At 38.3% G+C, this 19,256-nt stretch overlaps 1 protein-coding gene across 7 annotated transcripts in view; it reads right to left on the reverse strand.

Annotated features, from left to right (window-relative positions):
• LOC128889259 (glutamate receptor ionotropic, kainate 2) overlaps positions 1–19,256 on the reverse strand; it is a 185,878-nt gene that overhangs the window by 126,791 nt on the left and 39,831 nt on the right. The gene's annotated exons all lie outside the window — the stretch shown is intronic.

The following is a 19,256-nucleotide window of genomic DNA, read 5'->3' on the forward strand; positions in this document are numbered from 1 at the left end:
AGTCGTTCATCATCATCGATCATAAATCATAATGAGTCATGTTGGAACGCTATGTATCAAGTATCATTATCGAGCATCATGGATCGTTATCTATCGTCATGTATCTTTATAAATTAAAAATCATTATACAACATCCTCAATCATCATTGATCATCGTGTTTCATTATCACACATAATCTTGTATCATCGTTAATCGTCATTAATAATTACAAATCATTACGAGTCATCATCATTATAATGGTTACTAATCTCTTATTAATCTTTAAGATTCAATTCTCCCTTTTGCTCGACAACAAACATTCTCGTGTTAATATCCACGCGATTACCAATCATGGGTGACAATGGCCACCTTGTATCTGTTCTTTTCAATTATGCGAACAACGAAATGGGACGTCGTGCCGTTGTTTCTCGTACTGCGATACCGTTACGTAGCTGCAGCTACTTCATAACGGTCCAACACCGTCGGATTTGCATTCTGAGTGTCCATCATCCATTCGATGGCAGATTCTTCGAGTTCTCTTGCCGTTCGAGTGGCGAGAGCAAACTCGTTTACTAATTGCTGATCGATGCTACCAAACTGAGCAAGGCCGCTGGTTACGAGCATGCCAAGGACTCGGTGTACGTATGCAAATGCATGCATCTACTGTTCCCAGTAGCCGGGAAGTCTCGTTTACGAGTTCTGAAGCACGTCCGTTACTCAAATCGGACCACGTTTGATGTTTTCCACTAGTAAATAAAAAATATCAAGGTGGAAGAACTGTTTCCATTTCTTGTTACACTTTTGCTGTAATCTAATACACACAAATTAAAGCAATTTTTATCTGTAAGTCGATGGTTATATACAAATATTTTACTTCACTTTAATGAGGTTCATTTTTCAATTCTGAAAGATATTGTGATCACAAGCAATGGTAATTTTGATTTGGTCCAAAGGGGAAAATTATACGGAGTAAATAATTTTGTTTAGACAAATGCAAAGGATAAATAATTTTCACGATATCTAAAACTTAAAAATAATTATTGTAGTCATTTTAAATAGAAATTGGAGCTGTAATTGTGTAACTCTAGAAGAGAATTATTTTATAACCATTCTAATTACATTCAAAACTACAAGTTACTATAAGATTTGCTCGTACACCATTTTCGTCTCCATTGGAAACCTCGATTCTTATCCAATCAGTCGTCGAGCAAATGCGACTCCCTAGAAAGAAGGATCCCCGCAAAATGAAAACAAGATTCCTCAGTGTACAATCACGACAGAGCGCGTTGAGAAAATTTTATTCCACCTTTTAGAGTGAAGACTCTAGAAAGGAAGGTGGGAGACAATGGCCATAAGTTTTAAAGCGTCCTTCGGATGGGAGTATCGGATAAACGAATTGGGATTTTCAGTCTCCTCGTTGTCGGAAATATTTACGTATCGCGGCAACTAAGTGGAAAGGAGATTAGACCGAGAACTTTCAAGAACTGGGCACAATGGACGCGGCATAATATCTTTAACAAGTATTATCTCTCGAATAGACCGCGATAATCTCCCTTCTTTAACGCGGCAAAGTCTTCCAAAGAAGTACAGCAATGCAATGGAGAGAAAAAAGATTCGATTGGAAACACGATGCTAAAAATTGTTGAGTCAAGGAATTCTGGAAAGTAGGTCTCTGAGAAATTTCAGAAGATTCACTGAGTGTTCAGTGGAGTAACACTAAACCTACTACACATATGTAAACCTACGTATACATTTCTTGTATGCGATATATGAATTATTATTTTACGGACTGTGGCCGGACGGGTAGTACAACCGAACTGAGATACTACATGTAAAAATAAGTCGAAAAAAAAAGAAATAACATTTTTTCGTCTGACGCTTCGTTTTCGAGAAAATCGTGATTGAAAACGCTCGAGGTGTGCGAGGAATTGAGCACTATGCGTCTGACCATTGCTCTCTATTTCTACTTGTGATTCGGTGTTTGTTAACATTTTCACGATATTATTTGTTCTAATTGCCTTATTAGTCCAGTGCCCGCGTATTGTTACACTGGATAGAATTTTCAAACTCGATTTTCTCGAGAACGAAGCGTCAAACGAAAAAATGTTCTTTTTTTGTCGACTTATTTATGCACGTAGTATCACCCTCTACTCGGTTGTACCACCCGTCCGGTCACACCCTGTATATGAATTAATTATTATATATAATATTATTATATCAGCATATATGAATTATACATGAAATAATTATTACATATATGAATTGTTTCATGCGTTATTCAATTTAATTCCACGTGAAATATTTTTGCATTTAATTGAAAAGAGTATCTTGGAGACTAGTTATGTGTCCCATCACGATAGAAATAATTACAAATGAATGCTGGTAGGTTTAGTGTTAACCCTTTCAGACCTGGCGTCCACAATTGAGGACACAAAATTTTTAAATTAACGACACTATCATTTAGGGCAAATGTCCTTATTCGTGGACACTATTACGATTTTTTTTTCTATTCTTTTCATACTAATTTTAGTTCAAGTTAACCCTAAAAATTAAATTACATTAATACGAGGAAAAAGAAATAATTCAGGTCTGAAAGGGTTAAATGACTTAACAGAATGTGTTCACGGCGTGAAAAGTGAACAAAGAGAAAGCACACAAATTATAGGTATCGCAATTAGTATCAAACCCGTAACGTCCATAGCAGTGCCATTCACGGGTAAATTATTTATTGCCCCTGTAACAACGATTGTCAGACCAGTCACGAATATTTCAAACGATCCTCTCCCAGGGAAATGTTTATGAAAGTCACGCATCCAACGCGACGTGGGCGGGCAGCCCTTGTTTCGTTCGTTCGCATAATTAATTAAGAGGGACGCGAGCATTAATCGGCAGCGAAGCCGAGGCGTGGTGAAGAATCGTTCTTTTGTTGTTGAAAAATAGCCGAGCGTCCAGCGTAACGGGATAGTTATCAATTTCCTGGGGTTTCTTTGTGGCTATCTGAAATCCAGTCGCCCTGCGGCTGAGACAGTGACGAACGAGCGTCCAGTAATCGGAATGTCGTCGCTTTCGTCGCGTATCCCATCATCCCCTCATTCATCCCTGGTCGAGTGCTAATTTCGGACAAACTGCCCTCAACGGTCAAACAGCCCGGCGGCTTTAGGTCGAAAACATTGCTAGAATTCTGTTTCACGTTTCGCGAAATGCCTCGAGGAAGTCCACTCTATTTCGAGGCTGGACCAAAGACAACGAGAATATCTGAGAAGCTTGGGAGATGTCCTTCAAAGGATGCCAGTGTGCAATTTCCTGGAGAAAAGATCCCATTTCTCGGGGGACCTTTACTCGCCAGGGGTCATCTTCTTCGCCTAACAACGAGGGTGACCCCTGTCAAAATCGGGGCCATCATTCCCTTCAAGCTTTCGGATGACACGCTTCCGTTGGAAGACTTAGAGCCGGGTCACCTTACCCCGGTTTATTCAGAAAGAATTTCTGTTTGTGTAGAGGGTAGTATTTTTTGTACAGAGTGTGACATTCGCATTTATTCCTGAAGATGGTTCGTAGGTTTGGACTATTTTGCAGATTTTTCTTTAGATGTGACAATATTGATTGTTTTGAGTAGCCTTCAATTACGAAGGAAAGGATTAAGGGAAGACTCATAGAGAGAGGTTGCCTGAAGTACAGCAGATATTTAAACAAACTAGCAGATGTGCTTAAGGGATTAGGTCTAGACAAAATTCTCAAAAGATCGATACTTTTTGCATTTTATTGAAATATGATATCTTGAAAATATTCTCTGCAAATTTCAAATCAATCTGATGAATAGTTTTCGAGATATTCTCGACGGATTTTTCGTTATGATGAAGACTTCAATATTTAAAAGCAACAAACATGGACATTTTACCTTGAAAGACTTCGATTAATTGCCAGATTAATTATTAAACTAATGATTTATATTTGTTAGATTAATTTTAGATGAGCCAGTAAAAAGTTAGGATAGTCACCGCAAAACACTACTTGAGGAACAGTGTTCAATAAATATGGCAATAACTTTGTCAACAAACGTTAAAACATTGTATAATAACTTAGTATTATTTGCTTTATAAAATATATTAAACTACTGTAAAGAAAATGATTTAAAATACCCATTTTTTCACGCCTCTGAGTAGACCTAACCCCTTAAGGAAGTGTTCTGTATGATGTATTATTAACTTTTCAGGTAGCGTCCATAATTATTGTAGAAAATGAGTGTGAAAAAATTGATTCAAATCATGAAGTGTTAGAAAGGTTGAAATTGTATAATAAAAACCTGAACATCCACCCAGACGTCCTTCAAACAGTATGAATCTGCAATTTTCAGCGAAAAAGATCCCATTTCTGGTAACTAATAGACCAGTACCCCCTTTCCAGAGGTACTTGTCGCAAAAGGGGTTGAACTCTAAGAGAATCGGGGCCATCTTCGACGTTTTGCCTCCGAGCATTCGCGCAGTACACCTTTGGAGGTCTCCTCGGCAACGGTTTGTCTTCGGGGCACCTTTCAGCCACGCCATTGAGGCTCTTCTGTTCGCGTGGGAGGCGAAAATAGGGAAGCTCACCTTCGAGTGTTCCGAATAAGAAGCCGCGCTTAACTCTCCCAACTTTGATCTATATTTTCTCCTCTCGGCGGTATCCTCTTCCCCTTGAAATCCAGAGAATCGAAACGCATCGCTGCCCTCGAGCGTTTCTTTTCGTCTCGCGGAGGCTTTGGTCGTGAGAGAAAATGGAGAAGCGACGAAGGAAACGCGTTTACAAAGTCTAATGGCGGTAATCCGAGCTCGACGGCACGCGGAAACAAAAATCCAACAAATCGAGTGGACCAGGGAGGTTGAAGCAACGAGAGGGAGCAACGTTGCAACACCAAATCACCCCTTGGCGCCATTAGTTCCCGCGAACCTTTAGCTGCTCGCGGAGAACTGTTTCTCGCGGTTGTTTTAATCGTTGACGGTTGTTCCACGGTTAATCCATTTATCGTCGCACAACTCGGTGCTTTACCTCCCCGAAATCCTTCTCTTTGTCTGCGTCAGCGGCACGCAATTGCTACTTTACAAGCTGCCGTGCAAATATAATTGTGGGGGAGTAGGCTAGGAGTTGATACGTTCCTCAGTTTTAATTTTTGGTATTTTTGCTTGTAACTGCCTGATTAATTTTACTGAATTATTCGATTTCGTTATTTCGTTATGCTCGTCTCCATATATATTTTCATTTCATGTTGGGAAGTAATTAGGTAACTTGTTTTTATTGTTAGAGTCATAGGGTGTTTGTGCATGTGAAATTTGTGTAATTGTAGTTATGTACCCATCCGTATTTTGATATATAAATTAGAGTTTAATACAAGATAATTTGTTAGCCTTCTTAATAAATAGAAGGCAAGTTTTGCAATAGTTATGCATGCTAAATTTGTATAATTTTATGCAGTTTCGTACTCCTCTGTATTCACAATATATAAATTAAGATTTCTTGGTTTAATATTTTTACTATATTTCTTCTCCCAAATATAAGATAATTTGTTAGTTTGCTTAATAAGTAGAAGACAAGTTTTGCAACAACTGTGCCTGTCAAATTTGTGTAATTGTAGTTATACACTCATCTGTATGTACAATATATAAATTAGAGTTTATTCGTTTGAAATGTTCCTGATGTTTTTTGCTGCTGAAGATAAGGAAATTTAATAGCCATCTTAATAAGTAGAAGGCAAGTTTTGCAACAAGTTTGCCTCATGTTTGTTTTTATTCTTCAGGAAGGACGATGAGCACCACGGGACCCTTCGTGGCGGCGTGGACCGCTTCTTCCGGCGGTTTCTTTCGAGCCCTGCAGAAGCATTCCCTTAACGGCGTCGCTTTATCATTCACCGCTTAAATGGAGAGTAAAGAGGTGCAGGAAAAAGTGCACCAGCGGCTGAGTACTTCCTTTCGGGGGCTTGTTCGCTGAGAATTACTGGCGAACAAGCGGATTCGTGGTCTGCTTCTTTCGATATTTAGAAAAACTAGCGTTCGGGGAGGGCTTAACGAGTCGGCTCTAATTCTTATTAATCCCTACAATATTGGTATGAATGAAAAACGAACAAATTAACCGAGGCACTATTACTATCTCTAGTGGTCCAGAGAAAATTGGAACTGAAATGTATCAGTGTTTCTGTTAGAACTTTTGTAGCGAATCAAAAAATATTTGTGCTCGTATACCAATTACAAGGTACTGTATTTGTTTAGAATTTTAATTACACGAGAAGTACGAGTTACAAATGCAGAAATACACTAGGAAATATTATCGAACAAATACATACTATAAAAAGGAAAGACTCTTTTTAAGTATATGTTTACTTTCCGCCAAATAAATACAGTAGACGTGCCCACTATTGTTACAGCTCACGCAGCTAGCAGGAATCAATTTATCATTTTCATGCAGGACAGACCAACATCAATTCTCGAGGGATTCTGCGTTCCACAGAATGAATTCAACGTGTACACGCGTTCGCTCGAGAGATGATTTTGCAGAATCTCGTGGCATTAAAGATAAATCGTGCGGGAGCCACTGCGTCGCGAAAGACTTTGAAAAGAATTTTAGTAATGATATAAGAACGGAAAGTCGTTACGAGCATTCTATCGAGACTCCTATTTCAACTATTTGCAATAGGAAGTCATGTTAGAACATGGAATGATATAAATTCCTGGAAGAATTTCGACTATGGTAATCGTTCGTAGTGAATTATAGCGAACGAAGAAATAAAACTCTTAGGTTGTACTGTAGTATTCGAGATTTATAGGAGTGTTCCTTTCATATCGATGTAGGTCGAACCACGTGATTGGTAAGAAAACTGTCTCCTACTTTCTTCCTTATCATATCGATTCAAATCATTACTTTATTCAGCAAAACGATAACATTTCTAAGAAAAATACTGTTTGTTTCAGTTTCACGTGTTCTATACAATTTTTGTAGTTCGCTGTTACATGGTTACTTTGGGTAGCTTATATAATTTATTATTCAATACAGAGGAAATTTTTATCCCATACAAAAGGTACAAATATTTTATAAGAGAATTAAACGAATCCTCCAATCTCTGTATCTACCCGAATCACTGAAATATAAAATGCTAAACCCTTAAAGAAGCGGTCCATTACCTTAAATTTCTTTATCGAAACAATCATGTCGCCCTAGTGATTCGGAAAGTGGATTACGCTAAAGCATTTTACAAATAACATAATATTACGAGCAATGGTCAGCAAAGAATAATTGCACAAACGAATTTCCACAGGAGTAGGTAGCAAACGCGATTACCAATTCGTCTGCAGAACACGATGGTGCGTAGCTGCAACCAAAAAAAAGTCGCTCGAAACTCGAGTCGCCGAAATGAACAACGTGTTATCCAGCATTCATTTTCGGCGTAATCTTCGCAAATCCGGACAGCTTAGGATAAGGTGGCCTGGATTTCTGCAGGTTAATCTCCATTTCTGTGGGATTACCTCCGCAAATGAGCCAGTACAAGGGAGCGCTAGCGACGCGAGATAAATCTAAAATATCGCAAGGGAGCAGGCGAGTTCAGCAACGCTTATCGCGTTAAAGAATCAAATCTGTATCTTTGCATCTTCATTTTGGCTACTTCCCGTACATAATAAGTTTAACATTATCTCATGTGAATGTTTCTATCTTGCTCTTTGGAACTGTCGAAAGAAGCAACAACAATTACGTGTTGACAGACCCTACGCTTTAACCCTTAAATGCCCTAAGTTTCAAATTTGATACCGAATGATTTTAAGTCGAATTGTACAATTGCGAGTGGTTTGTTTTTAATATTTGGCTGTATGTATGTTACCATTGCATAATACTCTTTTGAACAAAAGTTAAGAAAATAAACGTCAGCTGTAAAAATTGTTCAAATAATAAATACGTTGATATTTTTTTAAATATAATTTGGAAAATCAGGCTTCTAAGGGTTAACACATCAGAGCGCCTTGGTGTGCTGCGGGACACTAATATTATTTAAGACTGTATCTATCATTTTTCTTGTTTATGTATCAAGTTTCGTTTTCACATTTCAAAATGATTACGTTACGTTATATTACGTTACGTTGCTCTGAGCGATTGTGTTCTTTTATTAAGACAACAATTTGTATTATATTTCGTGGTTCAAGTAACAATTTATTTGCAAAATGATAACAGAGATTCTAGAACTGAATCGAAAACTATTTGCGTTGACACTTGCTAAATCAGATTCACTAATAAATGTAACGTTACTTTATGTGGCCTTTTTCATTTTTTTTTGCTCTTTGAAGTGGACAATTCGATTAAAAAAATATGTACAGTGAAACTTGCTTAATCAGACTTACTAATAACTTTATTCGAAAAGCGAATTGAACTTTAATTTTTCATTTAAATATCTGAAAGTTACAGCAGGCATTTAGCATCTTTCAAACCAGATGGTAATTTCAAAAGTTATTGTTCCAATACGAGTAAGAATAGCTAGTGCAATCAAAGATAGACTGATTCTTCGTGCAAAAAGGAATAAAAAATGTACAATATAGTTCTTTCGTACGAAGCTTCGTTTGCGAGAAATCAATTTTGGAAACGCTCGAGGTGTGCGAGGGATTGAGCACTATGCGACTGACCATTGCTCTATAGTTCTACTTGTGATTCGGTGTTTGTTAACATTTTCACGATATTATCTGCTCTAATTGATTTTAATTATTCAGAATATAGTAAGATCGTCGAAAAGTAGATAATATTATGCCTCCTTGAGTTTGTAGTGACCCAAATAAGTAGATACAGCGAGTATTGGTCAGACACGGCAGTCAAATCATTGAAACATGTAACCCAAGAATTTTCAGTCGTATTTCTCGAGAACAAAATTATTATACATTACATTATCGCATTAAAACACAGTATTCTACATTTTTAATTTATTGTACAAACAATCTATGCCTGTTCGATCACCCACACTCACGCATTCTGTAACCAATGTACTTTCGAGTAAATCCTTCTACGTTTCATAAAACATAATCATATAACCTTCGTTCAAGAGTCACTTATAGAAAAGTATCTACACTATAGACTAACCACAATCCTCTAAATACCAACATTAGCTTTTTCCTATACATATATTCGTTTATTTTAACCCTTTCAGACCTAAATTATTTTCTATTCTCGTACTAATGTAATTTAATTTTCTAGCGTTAACTTGGACTAAAATCGGTATGGAAAAAAAAATTCTAAGTGTAGTTTTCGAAGAAAATTGGTCTTTCTTCATGTGATAGTGTCGATAATTTATAAATTTGGTGTCCTTAATTGTGGACGCCAGATTTGAAAGGATTAATTTTGATTAGGGAAATAATCGCATACTTCAGAAACAACGATGCGGCGCGTTCGACTACGATACTCGCGCCAAGAAAAACGAAGGAACGACGAGTTTCCACCGAGAATAGCACGAGTAATCGAATGAAAGAAGTTAATCGAAGCGTCGCTGCGGTGGTCCGCGAACTCGTGAATTAGAATTTCCATTCGTTCCGCGATGAAAGTCCCCCAACTTTCAGCTCTCGTTAAGGCTGTTAACTACCGCGAAGTTAGCTACCGTTCCATCGTAGGAAGGCGACTTTTCCAGTCCCCCTGAAACGTTTTAGGGAACCACGAACCTGGAATGCTTCTTATTTACCACGCTTAAACGAATGGCTAAGCCTGACAAAGTCGCGTGCGGAGTTGGGGATTGAAAACCAGCTTTGATTCCCTGGGCGTATTTGCGTTTGAAGTCAATACTCCCGTATCGAACCGTCTCGAGGAACGTCTTCAAACGATACGAGGAGTATCGAGGCAAGCGTCGAAACCGAGCAATTACATTAAATTCAAATGTTTATTTGGGTATATTTGGATGGTTACCTTATTGGTAGATCGAGGTTGTTTATGCGCATTTGCAGAATTTTGGTAGTTATGTTACTAACGATTGCGTATACTAGGTTTCTGTATTAGTAATTTAGTTGTACTTCGATTTCATTTATTTTTATTAGTCATTTGCGTTGTTTTACAGGTAGAGGGATTGACAGATATTTATCCTTATTATAAAATAAATTAAACTCTTATTTAAAAAGCTACTTTGTATGGTAATAGAAGCGAAATAATGATTCCCGAATTTTCCATAATTATTTAAAGGGACAAATATAAAAAATTATGTCAATAATTGAGATTCCTCTTGGTTATAAATTCGTTTGTCATGATTTGAGTGTGAAACACACTGTGCATGATCATGTTTTCATACTAGCGACTTCGCAGTTCTTAGTTCTCTTAAATTTTGATCAGTTGGACAAGGTTGAAGTTTGTTATATCACAACACGATGCGATAAATTCAATCTAAGTCCCTGGGAACGGTCCCCAGTTGGTTCGTCGAACTTTTCGATAGGAAAAACTCTCTCCATCTGGGAAATAGAGTTTCGTCTGGGGTACAGAAGTTTTACGCAATGTTCACCTGGTCGTATTTAAAGCTAGGCTAGTTCTGGAATCTCTGTAATGGCGTAACAGGTATTCAAGCCTACATTATAGGAATACAACTGTAATAATTATCACAATTAATTCCATAAAAAATCTGCAATAGATTTTTTAAAGAAACTTTAAGGCTTTCAATATATTATATTTAATCCTTAAATCCTCGAAAAAACAGGATTTCGAATAATCTTTTAAAGAATTTAAGGAAAGCGTGCCTGGAACAAGAAAACAAATCCGTGGAACGCGAATTCACGATTGATCGTGGTTCGCGTGACGAACCAGCCGTTTAGCAACGCCTGGACAAAAATATAAAATCCGGTGCGTCGCTTTCGTTTGGATTACGCGACGTCCACGCGTGACGGCTTTAACGTGTAATAATTCTCAGGATTACGACTAGTCGCGATCCACGCGCGGCAGAGACAGAGGGTAGATCCAGTGTGGGTGCGGGAACCACGATGGATGGACCAGTTTTCCAGCGAACCGTGAGACACTGCGAACTTTACGTCGTTTTGCTAGTCAGGGCCCCGTACAACGCTGACGACACAGTTTGCTACCGCTGTTTCCGTGCTCCCGGCGAACTACGTTGCTGCTTTGGTGAATTATTACCGTGGTTGGCGGTCCCCTCGCGTGGGCAACGTGTCATCGGAATGGCGGTATTCTCGGGGCAATTTTCGGCTAATCGCAGAAACTATTGCACGATTGGGGAGGAAACAAAAGTACCGCTGGGCCGAATTGAGATCAGAAAATTGCTAGTTGCTACAACTCCTGGGCAACAATCGCAATTGTACCTCTGATAATCTCGTGTTAAACTCCTGATTACCTCGTCTAACTCGAACATCATATATCTATACGTATAGAGTAGCTGCATCCCGCGGTTTCACCGGTGTGAAATACTATTTATTTTACATGAAATTGGTATTAAATTTTATGATATCAATTATACAGCTCCGATTGCGTTACTTTCGCTTTATTAATGTATATCATTCATTGATCGCGATGCAGAAACAGCGAGATTACGTTTAGCATAGTACCTACTAGTAAATTCGAAAAAAGAGATATGTATGAATAAACGAATAAAAATGTCGTATTTTCTTATACGACGAAAATATTCACAACTATGATAGTTGCACCTCGCTCTTTCACCTGCGTGTTGTTTTCTATAAGTCAGATGTTTCAGTCAATATTTGTAAGTGTCAGTATCATGATGCCACCACTTTATTTACAAATACTGAGATTTCGGACTGAAACCGTGATTTTATCAAAATAAAATATAGCCTATGTTACTAAGGGATAGCGTAACTTTCTATTACTGAAAAAATATTTAGAATCGGTTCAGTAGATGGAGAAATTACCCCCTACATATAAACAAATTTTACCTCTTTATAATATCAGTATAGATGAGTAGATATAAGATTCTCCAAAAGAGGCTTAAGGATTGTTTCAATTAAATACAAATTGAATGGTATATATCCGATTTTTAAACAATCAAACATGATGCATGATGTTATTTGAAGTATCTTAATATTAAAAAATAAGATCCTGGAGCTTCCATTGGAGAACACTTTGTAAAGTCTATAATAAAACACAATTGGTACGGAATATATCCAATTTTTAGATAATTAAACATCAAACAAGATGTCGTTCTAAATATCGTTCCTTATTAAAGAAACACGACCGTAAAGCTTGTTTTTGTACAACTTGTAAAGTCTATAATCAATTTCGTTTAACATAACAAATGGCGTTTCTATTACAATCGCTGTTTCGCGTTCCAGTTACTTGCACTTTCGGTGTTGCATTTAGTATTGTTAGTTATCCTTGTCATTGTCCGATTGGAAATTTCGATGGATAGCATGGAGTGGAATAGCGTGTAGTGGATCTTAAGCGTTATCAAAAATCGCGGTAACAGGGATTATTAATGAAAACAGGATACACGATTCACAGTGGGAGGGGCGTTAATGGTCCGAAATGATCGTCCTCGTGCACCAGTGCTAGGTCCGCAGCCGAACGTATCGACTTTGTCGGATAACAGAGTTTCGCGATAGGAAATCCGTCCCAGAAACCGCTTGGCAGTAACTCACACCGCTACGGTTTCGATCAGCTCGAATTAGGGTTACGCGATTCGCGCGAAAGCGTCTGCGACGGTACAAGTGCATCGCCATCGATCCTAACGCACTTGTGTGTAACGCTTCGGATAGATGTTTTAACCCTGAACGCATTTCCAGCCGATAACATTCAGCAATCACACGAATTGCTATTGTGGATTCAGACAGGAAAATGTGAAAATTAATTATCATGCGAAATAAGGAGAATTACATGTAGAATTTGAAATTAAATTACATGCAATAAAATTAAAATTAAATTACATATTTGTAATATAGAACGGTTCCAAAAATAAGCTATTTGAATAAGTAAATTGTTGAAATATCTGCGTTATATTGGAACCATGAAAACATTGGAATTTACGTCGGAAAATTTGGAAATGAATATTATATTAGATCTACCGGAAAATTCTGTCCGTTCCAGTTACAACAATTTTCAATAAGTATGCGCATATTCATTAAAAATGATATACAAAATACAATCACGCTGGCAAAATGTCATAAATAATGATACAAATTATGTTATTCGATCAAATTTATTATTTTGTTTTATTCTAAAAACGGACAGAACTTTCCGATAGACCTAATATAATTCAACGTAAACTATGTCCACTGTCGTGAGGGTTGTAGAAATCGCGAATGTTTCCGATAGTGACAATTCGTACAGAAGCGTTCATTACAAATACATCACGGAACTACGTTGAGTTTAGGCGGGGAAAATTTGAAAAGTAATGATTACACAACAAAAGTCAGTTTTCAAGTTAATCTTCCCGACCAATTGCTTTAGTCTTTCTGAAATAACACTTATTGCCCCTTGAGATTAGGCTTAAAACCAGTTTCCAGTAAACCTCACCATCTCCACACACGTACCAGCACAATTCAACCTATCCATCTCGTATATACCCCTACAAAACCGCGCAATAAATTCGCCAAAGAACTAAATTAATTAAGCACACATCCCACAAGCGCGTGACTAGCTTCCCTCGTTTTCAACTGAAATTATTGTCATTTGACGAAGCTCTGCTAAAACGAGGAGTCGCTTGGTGGTTCAACCAGCGACCCGATACAAAACGGAGAGCTCTCAGGAGGTTCGTAAAAATTGCATCAACAATTACAAGCCTCGTTCCCTTGTCCGTTTCACTCGTCGTCCTTTCTCGTCTATGTTCCCGGCAACTTCACCGAAACGGCAGTTTCTTACGCTCGGTATAATGTCTCCGTCGAGTGGAAAAGTTTCGCAAAAACTTTTACTCCACTTTCCCAAGAATCCAGAGCCTCTCATCTTCGTTTCTTCGCTTATCTCTAGCGGCTCCCTGCGCCTGCTTATGTCTTTCCGCAGACTCGACGTGTCTGAGCTAGTCTGTTTGTCAGACTGACTTCATCGAGGATTCCTTTTTTCTCCCTTTGTCCCTCCATTTTCTCGAGGGTAAGGTGTCGAGTCAGGGGACACAGAAAGGCGACAACTTCTCGTTGGAAGGAGTGATTTTCGAAATTCGCAGTAGACCCTGCCTCTTCTTTTTCCTCGGACTGTTCTATTGTTGTACACGGGAATACTCTCTTCTGGTGCACTCCTGCATTCTCTGGTTCGTTCTTATCTTATTCGAGGGCTGTTTCTCGCGATGGAATTCCCATCTCGTTTGGAAAGAGGCCTCGCGACGAGTGCTTCCCTCTTTTTCGCGACACGTACACGACGGCGGACAATGAGACTGGCTCGATTGGAATTTAATTGGGTTGGGACTCGATGCACATCCCTGTGTACGTGAACTCTAACTCTTTGCACTCGAATGTCCTCTACGAGGGAGCATCGTAAGTCTAGCAAATTTTGTTAGTGGTTATGTAGAATAAATTTATGCTACGGCAAATTCTTTAAAAATGCATGTTCCCTTGAAGTTTTCTTATTGAAATTGCCCGGGAAAGCAAACCAAAATATGAAATATGTACAGAGATTTAGCCTGTTTACCAAACAGGAATTCAACTTCTCATGGAGTTACATTTCGTAAAAATTTTGTTTACTCTTAAGAGAAGAAATTTAAAAAAATTACACTATTATTTACTTATACCATAGTACATATTTACTCATCTACTTCAAAATTGAACGCAACCGCCAAGTTTCTTCTTACCATTTATAAATATTTTTCCATTTACGAATAATTTCATTCATTTTACACCAGCACAAAAGGTACCAACGACGTCCATGAATATAAATTGTATTCTTACACGTCCCGCGTCAGGATGTATAATTTAAATGCAATTTACTCTAGGTACCTGAGAAAAATGCTCCGGTTTGCCAAAGACAAATGCACGTGTCAAATATTAAATCAATTTGTCCATTACTTTTCTCTTTAGTGTCTCCCAAAGTCGTGCAATGTTTAGTACCGTAAACTGTACAAATTTCGTCAAAGGATTTCAGCTTACCAAAAAACAGTATATCAAGGCTTTCCAAATTTTGCGCTATAGTGCGCCAAGCTTTTCAACTTTTGCTTATGAAAAGACGCGATACGATGCGAGTGGCTCCGAATTTTGCTTTGACAAAGGACCAGGAATTGTGCTACGATACTATCGACCGCGAAAGCATCGAAATTGTCAGGGATAAACAACGCTGGTTCTATAATGAACGGTATAAATTATTTCAACTGAAAAATAAGACAAAGACAAATACAAGAAGAGTGTGCTTAATACACAAAACGCAACCTTTTTCATTTATAGCGACGATATAGAAAGTATTAGAGGAAAATAGGCGAATGAGCTTGCAGCCTATTGTAAAATGAAAATTAGTATACATTATACCTTGAAAGTGAAAATAATTCTGATTTAAAAGAAATCGGTAAACATCATTCTACACTATCGATGAGTAATCTCTGTAATTTCAGGCTGACCATGAATATTCTCATTTCTCAATTTGATTATATTTATTACAACCCAAATAATTTAAACCACGAGAGGAATATTCTTTTCCCTTACCCAAAGATCAATGACAAAAATTGAACAACTAACATTCTCTTGCATTTTCTACTTTGTACGTCGTTCCATGAAAATAAAGTGTCTTCCGCACGATGTTTATCACGAGTTTTATTTATCTGCATTTCTACTACTGCCGAATTCAACAAATTAGCATAATTATCGCTTCATTGGTAAGCTTAGCGTCTTGCGTTCGCACTTTTGCTCGCGACTGTAAGCGTTAGACTCGACCAGCGACGTAAATATAAGTCCCAGCGAATCTGCGGTAGGAAGAACGAGTTTCAGGCAAGCTTAATTAATGGCCAGGTACCAAGTGATTAATAGTTTGCGCGCGCTGCGTCGCGACCAACGCGTTGGAGTTCATCGTCAAGCGCGCCGTGGGCGTTTCTACTAGACGATGCTACCGAGTTATTAAACTAATGCGACTCGTTAGTAGTTTACAGCTCTCCCTCGATCTCTGTCCATCGAGAAATTTTGGTCCAGCCGAAAATTCGCTGGTGGAGCATCGAGGGTGTCCGTTACACCCTCCATAATACAAATTATGTTTGTTTATGGAGAAAAATTCTAGAATAATATCATCAATAAACACTAGAAGTGAGGCATCAGTTTACAGGGAAATTGTAACAAATGTAAAGTCCTAATTGCTTTTGATCTTGGTATAAATTAGGAAATAATTATTATAGAGTACTTGGAGACTATATTATTGATTTAAAGGATTACTCTAAAGTCAATCCACAAATATACCATAAATATGTACCAATTGTGAGCTTGGAATCATAGTGCGCTCTAGTATGAGTACTATTATACCAACACTTATTTTAAAAATATTCAAAGAAAAGGAATCAATTATATTTAAATTCCTATAGCACAAATGAAAGAGTCCCTTAAGAAGATAAAAAAGCAAAAAAAGGCATACTCTAAACGATTTTAAAACTACAATAGCATTGTCCTCCGAAACTTATGCAAACCTAGCGAAAAGCGATGTTAACGCAGTCCTTAACAATGATAGCGAGTTCGGCGCAAGTTTCACCGATCGATGCATCGAAATTGGGCTCATTAACGCGCCCCATCATTCTCGAACAAAGTATCAAGCGGCGTTGGTCCATGGACCACCAGAATCGCTCGAAATTCGAGCGTAATCGCGTGTCGATGGAAATCGACTCGTCAGCCTGCGCGAGTTCGTCGGCTCAATCGGGAGCTTCATTTGAAAACGTCTGTGGAATGATTTAGATTGAATTTTTCTCGCTCCCCTCCTCCTACTTGAACGCACAACCATTTTAATCAAAGATTAAACCCTTTCGTGTATGTATTATACAGGGTGTCCCAGTTTAAGTGTTACAGAGCTCTAACTCCAAAACTATCGGCCGTATGCAAAATTGCAAATATGGAAATTGCATGGTAAAATGGGGCGCATGTTTCAACGAGAAGAAATTTTTGTTGACTTTGTTATTTAACGAGATATGATGGTCAAGTTTCGTTTTTCAAATGTAACTATATATTTTTTTTAGACTGTCAAGTCATAGAAGTATGTGACCAAAAAGAAGCTACGTCCGAAAAAATTACAGATGGTCACTAGTTCCAGAGGAGTATACAATGCGAAGTATAACTGTAACGTCACTCATATTTTTAAAAGTTTTAGACTTTCCAGTTAGTATGGAAGGAAATCAATTGTATGAAATGAAGAGCAACTTTTGATATATTACCATAAGATTTACCGTGTATCATATACGTTCAGCTCACACAATTCAGCTGTTTTCATTCCTATTCGAAAGTTCGAAACTTTTAAAAATATAGATGACACTGAATTTTGCCGCGCAGCGTACTTGTTCTCCACCCCTTTATTTTGTATACACACCGAGCCACAGGAAGAAATGCGCGATACTTTCGCATTTAACATGAAAGCACCGTGAACGATGAGTACTCGACGCAGGCAGGGAAGAAGTAAACGCTTAGGCAAACATAGAGCCTCGTCGAAATACTGGTAAATTGGCGGGAGTCGAGTGTAAAAGTGCGCGTGAACATTCCTCGCCATAACTGTCAGTCAATGTAACTGAGGAAAAAGTTCCGCGAATTTCACGCCACGGTGAAACAAAGCCATACAGAATCAACGGCTGACACGAGCCGTCCAAACGTGCCAACGGCGATCAATGACCGCTGGCCAGAGGTTCAAACACGCTCGCGATACCACGAGCGTTAAACGCGGGAAATATGAGGTCATGAAACTATAACACCGTGACGGATCAAATGGTTCGATCGATTAATCACGCGTAGTTTCCATCGGGTTGTTACTATAATTAACGGTAATTGATTTCCAAGTTCTACTCGGGTGATACTTTCACGTCCAATGAGTCTGTTCTAATATTTTATACGGACACCAGCCATCTTCCTGACATTCCTTAGAGATTTATTCAGATTAATGTTTAGGAAGTTTCGTGATGTCTCAGGTAGCTAAGTCATGGATTTCTATGTGTTGCTGTTCTCTGGGATATAACTTTCTGTTGCCTGCGGTGGCAAGGTTAATATTGCTTGGTTTTTTAAGTGTACAATTGTCACTTTATACATTTTATGCATTTAAAGTAAACTTTAATGTACAAGAAACTAAAAAATGGACATAGTATGCAAAAATATAAATATGTTGAAAATAAAGTTCCTACGCAGGTTAAATTTTTGTAGGAACGTTTACAAAGATTTTGCATAAAGCTCCGCAGTCTAGATATAGCCTAATACAAAGATGTAAAGTGAATCTATAAAGAGGAGGAAAACTTTCAGACATTTTGAAAACCACCGCGTTAAAGAGATAAATTAATTCAATGAACCAAAGTGATAAAGAAACGACTTTCCCTCTTCTTCGTTATTCAATTTCATCGTGGGAGTGCCTCGAAGACGTAATCGAGCAACCAATGGCTCGTCAAAATAGTGATCGATCGTCTGGCAATATCGCCAAACAACATCGAAGGGAATTTCTATTAGAAGTTCCATTTACTCGTCGCGAAAATTAAGTCGCCTCGCGACGAGTAAGCCGTCCCGAAAGTTTCGGCTCGAGCCAGTTGTTCCCGGTGGGATAAGAAAATTGATTCCCAGGGATTCCCGTGGATGTTCCAGCGATAACATTAAGATAGAAACGGTGCCGGCATTCGTCAGACAATCCAATAGAGATCCAATAACCGAAGAGATATATCTTCGGCTCTCGATCGCGATTCTCGTTTGCTCGTCGACGATGTTAGTCGATACGTCGTGGCGAGACACGCCGGGCCGTTTCGTGCCTCGTGCAAGCCGCGCCAGGTTTCAACGAATACTCACGACGCTTTCTATGAATACAAAATGAACCTTTCGGTAAGTTTCAGTCTGTTGCGCGTCGCCGTGCTTCTAAGCGCCTGGGCGTTTCGACTGCGGTTGCATAAGACCTCGCGACGGAACCGTGGAAATGGAGTTCGACGATTCAATTGGAAAGGACGAGGGAAGAAACGTAGCGAAGAATAAAACTGACGCGACTTATTTGCACTTTTTGAACAAATAAGTTAACTAGTACGACCTTCCATAGAATTTTTACCCGATTGATCGACATTATCGAGAAACATTGCCTTGGTGTACCTCGATGATTTTTTAAATTTTTATGTCATTATAGAAGAGCGAGAAATATAATTAAGGTATTTCTTAAAGCGTCGTAGGAACGTTTCAAATGGATGAAACTAGTGGACAAAGTAGTTTTAATATTACTATTTCATTTT

This window comes from Hylaeus anthracinus, unplaced genomic scaffold (genome assembly GCF_026225885.1).
Source record: "Hylaeus anthracinus isolate JK02 unplaced genomic scaffold, UHH_iyHylAnth1.0_haploid 11997, whole genome shotgun sequence".
Taxonomy (NCBI): Eukaryota; Metazoa; Arthropoda; class Insecta; order Hymenoptera; family Colletidae; genus Hylaeus; species Hylaeus anthracinus.